This window comes from Stenella coeruleoalba, assembly GCF_951394435.1.
Source record: "Stenella coeruleoalba genome assembly, chromosome: 12".
Taxonomy (NCBI): Eukaryota; Metazoa; Chordata; class Mammalia; order Artiodactyla; family Delphinidae; genus Stenella; species Stenella coeruleoalba.
Window position 1 is genome coordinate 19,411,611 of NC_137158.1, and position 13,260 is coordinate 19,424,870.

The 13,260-nt window shown below is 39.8% G+C and overlaps 1 long non-coding RNA gene across 2 annotated transcripts; it reads right to left on the reverse strand.

Annotated features, from left to right (window-relative positions):
- Positions 1 to 3,792: 3,792 nt before the first annotated feature.
- LOC307195320 lies at positions 3,793 to 12,919 on the reverse strand. Of its 2 annotated transcripts, XR_013830801.1 has the most exons (4): positions 12,483 to 12,919; positions 7,605 to 7,750; positions 7,035 to 7,126; positions 3,793 to 3,866 (listed from the first exon to the last, which is right to left on the reverse strand). It is a non-coding gene; the product is annotated as an uncharacterized lncRNA (long non-coding RNA). The 2 variants fall into 2 exon arrangements; XR_013830802.1 differs by having other exon boundaries at positions 7,035 to 7,750.
- Positions 12,920 to 13,260: the final 341 nt, after the last annotated feature.

The window sequence follows — 13,260 nt, forward strand, 5'->3', positions numbered from 1 at the left end:
ATATGTGTAGCAAAACTTAACAGAATTATAATGATAAAATCACCAAAAAATCGTATTAAGTGTCAGATTTTAATCATTTCAAGAATATCCAAAGAGACAAAATAATTAACAGGAATAATCTAACCATAATTTGATAACTCAACCAATTTTAAGGAACTGACATTAGACTAGAGTGACCAATCATCCCGGTTAGCCTGGGACTAAGGGGTTAAGTGCTAAAACTAGGAGAGTTAGGTGAACCAGAATGACTGATCATGCTAATTCTCTGTTCACAATGCAAGGAAAACAGAAACCCATAAGTATTTCAGTAGGTATCTATAAAAGATAGTAACTCCTGTTTTTACACAAAGTCACTATACCATGATCACACCCCTAATTAACAATAACCGCTTACTATCCATGGGTAGGCTCAACATCCAGTAACTATTCAAATTTCCAATTGTATCCTAAATGTCATATTTTTTACAAGTTGTTTGAATCAAGCAAACTATGAATATTGCAATTGGTAAATATGTCTTTTATGCTGCTATTGAATCAATAGGTTCTCCTCCATATTTTCTTTTCCTTGCAATCTATTTTTTTTTTAATGAGTTGTTTGTCCTGTGGAATTTTCTACAATTTGGATTTTGCCAATTGCTTATCTGTGGTTTAGTTCCTCTCGCACCTGTAAACTGATACTTGGAATTAGAGGTTTAATCACATCCAGGTTCAATGTTTCTGGCATGACTATCTCATCCATGACAATATCCATTGAGTTTTTAATTTCAGTTATCACAGTCTCATTTCAAAAAAAAGTCTATTTGGTTCTTTTTTCAAATCTGCTTGGTCTTTTAAAAATGAATCTCTTGATCCTTACACATATTTTCAATGCCCTCTTTTATTCCTTTAAACATAGTAAACAAACTTATTTAAAATATTATGTCCAATAATTCCAATGTCTGCAATCTCTGTGGGTCTGGGTCTCCTGGATCTTGCTCACATGCCTTGTTTCCTTGTGAGCTCACATTCCTCAGAAATGTGTCTGAAGAAATTATGTGAGGTCTGTCTTGAAAGTACTTCAACACAGATACAATAAAGAGACTCAGAGCATCAATTTCTTGAGCCACAAGCCATGGGCCCAGAGGAGGGCCCCAGGAGCAGAATAAAACAGGTGACATATGACTGAGGTCACTACTACACTCTAATTACAAACTGATCACTGTGCCACATGACTCCCAGGAGAGGCAATAGCTTCGAGACCTCTAGTGTCAGCTTCTTCTCTCTGCCCTGGTATGCTACACTTTCCCCATCTTTTCTCACTATACCCTAAGGCTCTGATAGAATCTCCTAGAGGATGAACAAACAAGCAGGGGCCAGGGAATGCCTATCAAGGAGAGATAGCCATGTGTTTAAAAGCAATCTTGACACCCTCTCCAGCATTTATTGTTTGTAGATTTTTTGATGATGGTCATTCTGACCGGTGTGAGGCGATACTGTGGGCAGAAAAGCCAACCCTCCTACACTGTTGGTGGGAATGTAAATTGGTATAGCCACTACGGAGAACAGTATGGAGGTTCCTTAAAAAACTAAGTATAGAGCTACCATATGATCCAGCAATCCCACTACTGGGTATATACCCAGAGAAAACCATAATTCAAAAAGAGACATGTACCACAATGTTCATTGCAGCACTATTTACAATAGCCAGGACATGGGAGCAACCTAAATGTCCATCAACGGATGAAGGGATAAAGAAGATGTGGTACGTATATACAATGGAATATTACTCAGCCATAAAAAATGAAATAATGCCATTTGCAGCAACATGGATGGACTTAGAGTCATACTGAGTGAACTAAGTCAGAAAAAGACAAATATCATGATATCGCTTATACGTGGAATCTAAAAAAAGGGTACAAATGAACTTATCTACAAAAGAGAAACAGAGTTATAGATGTAGAAAACAAACTTATGGTTACCAGGGGTTAAGTGGGGGGAGGGATAAATTGGGAGATTGGGATTGACATATACACCCTACTATATACAAAACAGATAAGTAATAAAGACCTACTGTATAGCACAGGGAACTCTACTCAATACTCTGTAATGGCCTATATGGGAAATGAATTTAAAAAAGAGCGGAGATACTTTGTTGTACAGCTGAAACTAACACAACGTTGTAAATCAACTATACTCCAATAAAAATTATAAAAATAAATAAAAGCAGTCTTGAAAAAAGCTTATCAGATTTGCTTCAAATAATACTTAGTTGTAGAGAAAATATGGGAATATAAATGAAAAAACATGATACTCTGTTATATTAAAATCCATTGGTTTAAAAAAAAATGAAAAAAGACAATTATTGAAGCAGGGCCACGGGGCTATGAGCATTCATTTTACTCTTCTGTCTATTTTGTATATGTGTATGTTTGGAGAACTTTGAAATTCTCTGAAATAAAAGAATTTTAAAAAAACAAAACAAAACATTAATAGGTGGTTTTAACAATAAATGATATAAAATAAACTGAAAGATATATTGGAGAAAATCATACAGAAGGTACCAGAAGGAAGAAGAAAGGAAGTGGAGAGAGCAGAGCAGATATTGAACGCTGGAACATAGGAACATAGGACCAGGGATAAAAAATAGAGGAAGAAGGGTAGGAGGGGAGGGGGGCAGTAAAAGGTGAGTGGTCCTGAGAATTTACTTAGAAGGGATAATGTATGCTTTAGGTTTTGTAGATACTCAATACAAAGTCAGAATCCTTCTTTAATGTCTCTGGAAAAAGGGGTGTATGAGATTTGGGGCATATATGGTTCCTGGCAACCACCACCACTTCAAGCAAGGTGCTAGCTGGCAGGCAGGCTTGCCCCATCTTGGTGAAGTGCAACTACTTTCTAAGGGGAGCTGGACGACTCTAACTTCTCTTCTCATCTTCACCTTCTTCACATGGTAGACTAATGGCAAATGTGAAAATAACTAAATATGCAGTGTTTTCAAGTATTCGAGGTGAATGTTATGTTTCTGTAAAAGGCGGACCAACCTTGTCATCTTTAGGTCACAAATATGCTACATTCTTAGTTGACCTGGGGCTAGTCTTCTGTAAAACAAACAAAACCCTTAACTTTAAAATGTCAACAGCAAACCAGAAAAATACTTTCAAGAACATGACAGACAACTGGATAATATAGGTACTATATTAAAGTACACATAATTGTGAAGAAAAAACTGGTAGTTATCCATGATGCTAATTTTAACATTTAGAATATTAATTTTTATAAGTCTTAATAAACTTTATTTTTTAGAGTAGGTTTGTAGAAAAAGTGCAGAGAAAGTATTAATAACTCATGCATAGAGTCTCACCCGTTATTAACGTCTTGCACTAGTGTGGTGCATTTGTTAACATTGGTGAACCAATATTGATACATTATTATTAAATAATGTACATCATTATTCAAGTCCATAGTTTGCATTGTGGCTCATTCTCTGTGCTGTATGTTCCATGGGTTTTGACAAATGAATAAGCTCATGTATCCATCATTACAGTATCACAGAGAATAGTTTCACAGTCCCAGAAATGCCCTGAACTCTACCTATTCAAATCTCCCTCCCTTTTCCTGAACCTCTGGCAACCACTGGTCTTTTTATTGTCTCTATAGTCTTGCCTATTTCAGATAGCTGATATTTGGAATCATACCATGTATTTCTCTGTTCGGGTTGCCACAAGAAGATAACACAAACTGGGTGGCTTAAACAGCAGATTTTTTTCTCACAGTTCTGGGGCCTGAGGGCCAATAACAAAGTGCCATCAGGGTTGGTGTTTGGTGAGATCTCTCCTCCTGGCTTGTTGATGGTCTCCATCTTGCTGTGTCCTCACATGGCCTCTTGTCTGTGTGTGGGCAGAGAAAGAGAGAGAGTGCTGGTGTCTTTTCCTCTCTTTTAAGGACACCAGTCCTATCCAATTAGGGCCCCACACTTATGACTTCATTTAACCTTAATTACCTCCCCAAATGCCCTATCTCCAAATACAGTCAAATTGGGGGTTAGAGCTCCAACATTTGAATTTTGGGGGGACACAATCAGTCCATAACATACCACAGGTAGCCTTTTCAAATTGGTTTCTTTCATAAAGCAATAGACACTAAAGGTTCCTTTGTGTCTTTTCATGGTTTAATAGATCATTTCTTTTTATTGTTGAATAATATTCCATTGTTTGGATGTATAACAGTTTGTTTATCCATTCACCTAGTGAAGGACATCTTGGTTGCTTTCAAGTTTCGGCAATCACGAATAAAGCTGCTATAAACATTCATGTGCAGATTTTTGGGTGGACATGTTTTCAACTCATTTAGGTAAATTCCTAGGAGCAACATGACTGGATTTATGGAGCCTATGTTTATCTTTGTAAAAAACTGCCAAACTCTCTCCCAAGGTAGCTACAACATTTTGCATTCCCACCAGCAATGACCAAGAGTTCCTGTTGCTCTGCATCCTCACCAGCATTTGTTGTTGTCAGTGTTTTGGGTTTTAGCCATTCTAATAGGTGTGTAGTGGTTATTTTAACTTGTAATTTTTCTTTTCTTTTTTTTTTTTTTTTGCAGTACGCGGGCCTCTCACTGTTGTGGCCTCTCCCGTTGCGGAGCACAGGCTCCGGACGCGCAGGCTCAGCGGCCATGGATCACGGGCCCAGCCGCTCCACGGCATGTGGGATCTTCCCAGACCGGAGCACGAACCCATGTCCCCTGCATCGGCAGGCGGACTCTCAACCATTGCGCCACCAGGGAAGCCCTCTTTTTTTTTTTTTTTTTAGCTGCACCACACTACTTGCAGGATCTTAGTTCCCTGACCAGGGATCGAACCCCAGTCCATGGCAGTGAAAGTGCCGAGTCCTAAACACTGGAACACCAGGGGATTCCCTAACTTGTAATTTTCTAAGGATATATGATATTGAGCATCTTCTCATATGCTTATCTGCCATCTGTATGTATTCTTTGGTGAGATGTCTGTCCAAATTGTTTGCCCATGTTTTAATTGGTTGTCTCGTTATTATTGAGTTTTAAGAGTTCTTTGTATATTTTGGATACCAGCCCTTTACCAGATGAGTTTTGCAAATATTTTCTCCCAGTTTGTGGCTTGTCGTTTCATTCTCTTAATGGTGTCCTTCACAGAGCAGATGTTTTAAATTTTAATGGAATCCAACTTATCAAGTTTTCCTTTCACTGATCACACTTTTGATGTTGTACCTAAAACTCATCACCAAACCCAACGTCACCTAGATTTTCTCCTTTTTATCTTCTAGAAATTTCATAATTTTGCATTTTTACATCTATAATCCATTTTGAATTAATTTTGGGATGAGTGTAAGGTCTGTGGCTAGATGATGATGATGATGATGATGATGATGATGATGATGATGATGATTTGCATGTGGATATCCAGTAGTTCCAGCATCACTTGTTGCAAAGATTATCCTTTCTCCACGGAATTGCTTTTGCTCCCATGTCAAAGATCAGTTACTATATTTGTGTGGATCTATTTCTGGACTCTCTATTCTGTTCTACTGATCTGTTTATCTATTATTTCACCAATACCTCACTGTCTTCATCCAGGTAATGTCAGTTCCCTGACTTTGTTCCTCTTCAGTGTCGTATTGGCTCGTATGGGTCTTTTGCCTTTCCATATAAACTTTTGAATCAGTTTGTTGATATCTACAGAATAATTTTCCAGGATTTTGACTGAGAATGTGTGGAATCCATAAATTAAGTTGAGAAGAACTAACATCTTGTGTCTCCCCATTTATTTAGATATTCTTTTATTTCTTTCACCAGCATTTTGTAGTTTCTGTCATATAGATCTTGTATATATTTTGTTAAATTTTTACCTAAGTATCTCTTAAAAATTTTTTTTGAGGCTAATGTAAATAGTGTTGTTTTTATAACTTCAAATTCCAATTGTTCATTGCTGGCATATAGGAAAGTAATCTTGTATCCTGCAACTTTGCTGTAATTGCTTATTAGTTCCAGCACTTTTTTTGATTGATTCTTTGGTATTTTCTACATAGACATTCATGCCATCTGGAAACAAAGACTGTTTCATTTCTTTCTTTCCATTCTGTATACTTTATTTATTTTCTTGTCTCATTGCATTAGCTAGGACTTCCAGTATGATGTTAGATAGGAAAGGAGACATCCTTGTTCCCAATTTTAGGGGGAAAGCATTTAGTTTCTCACCATGAAGTATGGTCTTCGCTATAGGTTTTTCTTTTATAGATGTTCTTTATCAAGTTAAGGAAGTTCCTCTGCATTCCTAGTTTGCTGAGAGCTTTGATCATGAATGGATGTTGAATATGTCAAATGTTTTTCAGCATCTATTGATATGATTATATGATTTTTCTTCTTTAATCTGTTGATGTGGTGTATTACATTATTTGATTTTTTTGAATGTGGAACTAGCCTGGCATACCTGGAACAAATCCCATTTGGTTGTAGTGAAGTATACTGATGTCTGCAACTTTCTTTGAAATGTATTTAAAATAAAAATAAGATGGATAGAGTGATTTGTTTGAAAGATTTATAATACATTGTTGGAAAAATTATAAATCTAAATGGTCAAGGACTGTAGAAATAAAACAAATATAAAAGCAGAAGTGATTTGATTTATGGTGTTTTTGTTATTGTGGATATTTTTTCTCTTTTCAATTTAGAGTGCCCTGAGTGTTGCTAAATTTAAAAAAAATATATCAGTGGTAAATTCCCACTGAATTTTTAAAAACTCCTTCTTATTCCCTAAGAATATGTTCCTGTTTTAAAACCCACTTTCTCATTTTCGGCCTAAAGGTCAAAATTTCAACTAATATAACTGTTTTTCACTAACGGCAGTAATACTCCTTCTCTGACCCTGTTGCTTTTTTTTCTTATTGACTTAAAAAAATCTATTTTAATAATTAATTCAAAATTTTCCTAATGTTCTAATTTTATAAGGACATTCTAGGTACCACGGACAGAAACAAAGGGGTTAAACGTGTAGTAAAGTAGAACAGTGTCCACCAGCCACTCACCACATGTCTGTTCATCACTACTGGGATGTGGGGAATGATTTCTTTGATCTTGTTATGCATTTGGGTTGCTCTTTTACTGCAACTCTGAAAAACTTTTTTTAAGAGAAAAGAGGACTAAATTACCCAGCAAGAATGTTTTTAATAAACAGAGTTCAAATTCAAACATCTTAGTCCAGAAATATCAAAGGAAATGTTTATGGTTGCATTTTTCTCAGTTGTTTTTCAGCCTTACTTAGAGAAAGGATTTGACATTTCAAGTGAATAAGCTCAAGTACCCACAATATTCCAGTTATTGTGCTAGACATATTTTGGAAATGTAACAATGAAATAGATTACGTCCTTGTTTCACAGTGCAGAAATCCCACTATTTCAAACATCTCCTTATGCAGACTGTAAGAGCAGCCAGCAGAAGGAGAGAGGATAGTAGAGCTGACTTTGTAGAGAAGGGGCATGTGAGCTTAGATGCAAGGCAGCTTCAGGGAAAAGGTTTTTTAGGAAAGGAGGGTATATTAGGGTTCTACAGAGAAATAGAACAAATTTCTATTTGTATATACAGGGAGAAAGACTTACTTTAAGGAATTGGCTTCTGTGATTATGGAGGCCTGGCAAGTCCAACATCTTCAGGGTAGGCTGGTAGACTGAAGACCCAGACAAGAGTTGTAGTTTCAGTCCTAAGAATTTCATCTTCAAAGAAGTTTGATTGACAACATACTTCACTGGAACAGAAAAAGCAAATGATAGAGACAAGACCTCCTGAGGCATAACCACTGACAGACTCCTTAAAAAAATAAATTCATCTTCTTCCAGAGAGGCCAACCTTCTACTGATTGGAGGCCCACCCCCCTAATGGAGTGTAATCTGCTTTACTCAAAGTCTACTGATTTTTAATCACATCTAAAAAATATCTCCACAGAAATATCTAGAATAATATTTGACCGAATAACTGGGTACCATGCATGGTCTACTCAAGCTGACACTTAGAAGTAACCATCACAAAGGGAGAAGCATGTGCTCAGGCTTAGGGAAGAACTGAAGACTTGTCACAGGGATCATCTGTAGTAGGGATCATTCATGAAGCAAGGTTAGAGAGAAGGGAGGGGGTGTGATCAAGGGCACAGGTAGAGGGGTTGGGCTTAGAAAGAAGTATGGTAAAGGATGGGTTCGGTGTTGGAAGACTTTTGAGATGAAGAGAAAAAAGCTGGAAAAAACTCACTTTAGACAACTTCCATCTCTCAGGGAAAAAATGAGATATTTGTTGGGAGGGAGGGCTGGGGGTTGGTGGCAGCTAAAAGCACATCCTGGGGACGAGAATAAGGTTTGCGGATGTAGAAATTATTAGAGAATAGCACTGAGAATAATTTTTACGCTTTAAGAAATCTTGAAGCTAAGTCAGATTTCTCCTTTTTCTTTTCTGTTCTTTTTTCCCAGCATGATCTCTAAAAGAGGAACTGTGGGATTATACCAGCTGGAATTGGAATCCCAGGACCCCACTCACTACTCCAATATGTGACCTTTGGAAAATAACATAAACTCTCAGAGTCTCTGTTGTAAAGAGTAAATAAAATGACCTATGTGAAAGTGTCTGCAACAGTGGGGGGTACTTAACTGGGGTGATTCTGCCCCTCAAAGGACATTTGACAACGTCTAGAGACATTCTGGTTGTCACAGCTGGTGGAGGTGTGCTATTGGCATCAAGTGGGTAGAGGCCAGGGATGCTGTTTAACGGTATTCAATGTACAGGACGGCCCTCAACAACAAAGAATCATCCGGTCCAAAATTTCAGTAGTGCTGAGGTTGAGAAACCCTGTTTAGAACAATGCCTAAGGCATTATAAACAGTAAATGTTGGTTTCTGTTTTTCTATTAATCATGGCAAATCAAATGGAATAGAATTTTTACCCAGAAATGGCCACATCTGAAGGTTTATTTTCTAAAATATTTAAAGTAATCTGCTGTTTGAAGAAGATTAAAGTGTAATTTAGAGACCAAAAAAAGAGGAAATTCTATTCAGAAATAAATAAATAAAATTCTTATACAAATAAAATATGAAGAAACCCCCCCAACGAATTCAAGAAATGCCCAAAGTCTAACTCATTATAAAAGGGCCCCTGTAGTTCCTTTTGAAAAGCTCTGGGGCTAGGACAGACTTGCTCTAAGGTTTTATGTGGAATCAATCGAACTTTGAGGGAAAGTTTCAACTGATTGGGATTTGCATTTTTACACTTATTTATACATTTTCCCTATATCAATGATTTATTTTAGAAATAAAACAGACAACATAGCAAATTGAATTGTTAAGTTTTATCCAGACTTATATGGAATTTCTTAGCTAAAAATAAAACAGAAACACCTTAAGCAACTTCAATGCCGACACAGTACAGCTCTACCTGAAATATCTCAGTATTTCTTGTTTCTCCAGGAGTGGAGACGCTAAACAAATATACAAATATAAGGTGATTTTAATTCCTCTAAATCGATTTGATCCTCTTTGTATCCGAAGTTCAAATAATTTCTATTATATTTTGATGGGGCTGGGAGGGACGGTGGCTCTGTAAATCTTACCTAGCACTTAGTAATGTTATCACACCTAAATCCCACCTTCATTTCATCTTTTTCTTTACATTGTGAGCAAAACTTGCAAAAATAAAACTTACCAAACTTGCAAAAACGTGCCCCTCGAAAGGCTTTTACTTGTTAAACACGATCAGAAGGCTTGAAAATGACTTAAATTTGATGGTAAGTTTTGAACTAAGAAGTCTGATCAGCTAAAAATAGGATGAGAAAGAAACTGAGCCCTGATGCCTGCTCACTGGCCAGTGGCCCAGAACCCCTTCCTTGGCCTCAAGTAACTGATTAAAGTCTAAAGCAAAGGAGAGGGAGCGTTATCATTGGAACTGGACAGAAAAGTATCTGGCGGTTCAGGAGGCACTGAAGGCCATGGCTGAAACCATCAATCATGTCACACTTGTGAGCAGGGTAGGGGTAAAGTATTCTCTCAAAGTACTAAAAATAGTAGCTGTCATCTAAGGAGAGCCTCCCAGGGGCCAGACGCTTTATGGATATTCTTTCATTTGATCCTAGCAACAACATTTCAGCGTTAAGATGATCTTTCCCATTTTTCAAATAAGAAAAGTTAGGCGGAGAGAGAGAGATTAAGTAAATTGCCTGACTTCACCCAGCTGGGAAATAGCCGTGGCACGATTTAAATATAAAATGAGAGGAATATTGAGATGATTGAAAAATATACCTCGATTTGTGCTTGTCTACAATGAAAGGAGATCTCTTGTGGGTTTTTACAAAATTAATAAACTTCATTTGTTAAGCAGTTTTAGGTTCACATATTGTGGGGAGTTTATACCAATTTTATAAATAATCTGTAACTCTAAGAAATTAAAATCAACTGGAATCCCTCAGACCCCATGTATCCATTTCATGCACCTTTTCAATGGTTACACACACATACGCAATTCGACAAAAATAAAATATGCATTCTTTAAAAATCCAAAGATCACGTTTTATAATATAGTTGGTTTCTTTTTATTTTTGGGGGGTTTTCTCCTACTTCCTTCATCGTCCACTTACTCCCACGTTCTATTACTATAATGATTCCCATCCTTTTTCCTTTGTTCATATGATCATAATCAAACATACACACGTACGTATATACGAATGAATACACACCTCTCTGCATATACATACATACGTAGGTTGGGGGTTGTTGCTTTTTCATTAATGGAATCATCTCATAAATGTTCCTCAGTGCATTTTACCTAAATACACTCAGAGGAAACCCCTGCATGGCAGCTGGTTTGGATCTGACTTATTCCTGACAATGGCAGTACAGTGTCGCAGAGCATGGACATACCGTGGTATCTTCAACCATTTTCCTCTGATGGGCACTCACTTGGTTTCTATTTTTCTGCTACGAAACAAAAACTGTTGTAATAAAGACCCCTGTGCATAGCCTTGACTTATTTTGAGCCCTGAAATTCTCCCTTTCCTTCATTCACCCTCCACGTTCAGTCACCAGCTCCCTCAATTTTACTCCCAACCTACCTTCGGAATCTATCCTCTCCCCACCTCCAGGGCTACTGCCCGGTTGGAATGTTCTTGATGTTTAGTGTAAACTATTGTAGTCCCTAAGCTGATCTTTCTACTTTTGATCTTTAATCCTTCTCTTTCACTTTATCTCCCTCTCACAGTTACAAATCTTTCAGCTTCCAAGATTATTTTTCTAACACTCAAACTGACCTTATCTCTTCTGCTAGCTCCCTACCGTGTAAATAGTACAGTTAGCTAAGAGAAACTGTCATGCATGGAGATAACAAATGGAAACCAGTATTCAGACTGGATACAGGGCAGATAAAAAGGAGTGGAAGCAACTGTCAAGTTCAAGAAGGGCTGGGCCACCTAATTTGTTGGCTCCTACTTGGCTTCAACAGACTCTTGCCAGGAGGGAATGTGAACTTGACTTGTGTGATCATCTACTTTTTCACAGAAAAATCCTAGAAATCAGGATTTTCACAGTAACCTTCCAATTGATTAGCTATACCAAAACTTCTGCAATCTGAAACATGGGTCCTAAGATCAAAGGCGGCCCAGTCTTCGTGTGCTATTTCCAGCGCTCACCGCTCCTCCCTTCATACCCTTCACTCCACCCTCTGGTGATCATTCCCTGTTGGTTGACTTCAATGTTATGAAGGCTGTTTGACCTAACTGATGCTTTGCCTCTAGTCAGAGTTGGGGTACAATGAGAACAGAAGGGAAAGCATAACAGAGAGAAGAAGCTGACATTAGAGGTCCCTGGGTCTCTTATCTGGGGGTCACATAGAGGCACAGAAATCAGCTTGCGGGGAGCTTCTGGGAAGATGGCGGAAGAGTAAGACGCGGAGATCACCTTCCTCTCCACAGATACACCAGAAATACATCTACACGTGGAACAACTCCTACAGAACACCTACTGAACGCTGGCAGAAGACCTCAGACCTCCCCAAAGGCAAGAAACCCCCCACGTCGCTGGGTAGGGCAAAAGAAAAAAGAATAAACAGAGACAAAAGAATAGGGACGGGACCCGCACCAGTGAGAGGGAGCTGTGAAGGAGGAAAGGTTTCCAAACACTAGAAGCCCCTTCGCGGGCGGAGACTGCGGGTGGCGGAGGGGGGGAGCTTCGGAGCCGCGGGGGAGAGCACAGCAACAGGGCTGCGGAGGGCAAAGCGGAGAGATTCCCGCACAGAGGATCCGTGCCGACCGGCACTCACCAGCCTGAGAGGCTTGTCTGCTCACCCGCCGGGGCGGGCGGGGCTGTGAGCTGAGGCTCGGGCTTCTATTGGAGCGCAGGGAGAGGACTGGCGGCGTGTACATAGCCTGCAGTGCGTTACTGCGCCACGGCTAGCCGGGAGGGAGACCGGGAGGTCTGGAGCTGCCGAAGAGGCAAGAGACTTTTTCTTACCTGTTTCCTGGTGCGCGAGGAGAGGGGATTAAGAGCGCTGCTTAAAGGAGCTCCAGAGACGGGCGCGAGCCGCGGCTAAAAGCGCGGACCCCAGAGACAGGGATGAGACGCTAAGGCCGCCGCTGCTGCCACCAAGACGCCTGTGTGCGAGCACAGGTCACTGTCCACACCCCCCTTCCGGGGAGCCTGTGCAGCCCGCCACTGCCAGGGTCCCAGGATCCAGGGACAACTTCCCCGTAAGAACGCACGGCGCGCCTCAGGCTGGTGCAACGTCACGCCGGCCTCTGCCGCCGCAGGCCCGCCCCGCGCGCCGTGCCTCTCCCTCCCCCCCCCCCCGCCCCCCCCCCCCCCCCGGCCTGAGTGAGCCAGAGCCTCCGAATCAGTGGCTCCTTTAACCCCGTCCTGTCTGAGCGAGGAACAGACGCCCTCCGGCGACCTACGCGCAGAGGCGGGGCCAAATCCAAAGCTGAGCCCCGGGAGCTGTGAGAACAAAGAAGAGAAAGGGAAATCTCTCCCAGCAGCCTCAGGAGCAGCGGATTAAACCTCCACAATCAACTTGATGTGCCCCGCATCTGTGGAATACCTGAATAGACAACGAATCACCCCAAATTAAGAAGGTGAACTTTGAGAACAAGATTTATGATTTTTCCCCCTTTTCCTCTTTTTGTGAGTGTGTATGTGTATGCTTCTGTGTGAGATTTTGTCTGTATAGCTTTGCTTCCACCATTTGTCCTAGGGTTCTATCTGTCCGTTTTTTTTCTCTTAATAATTATTTTTT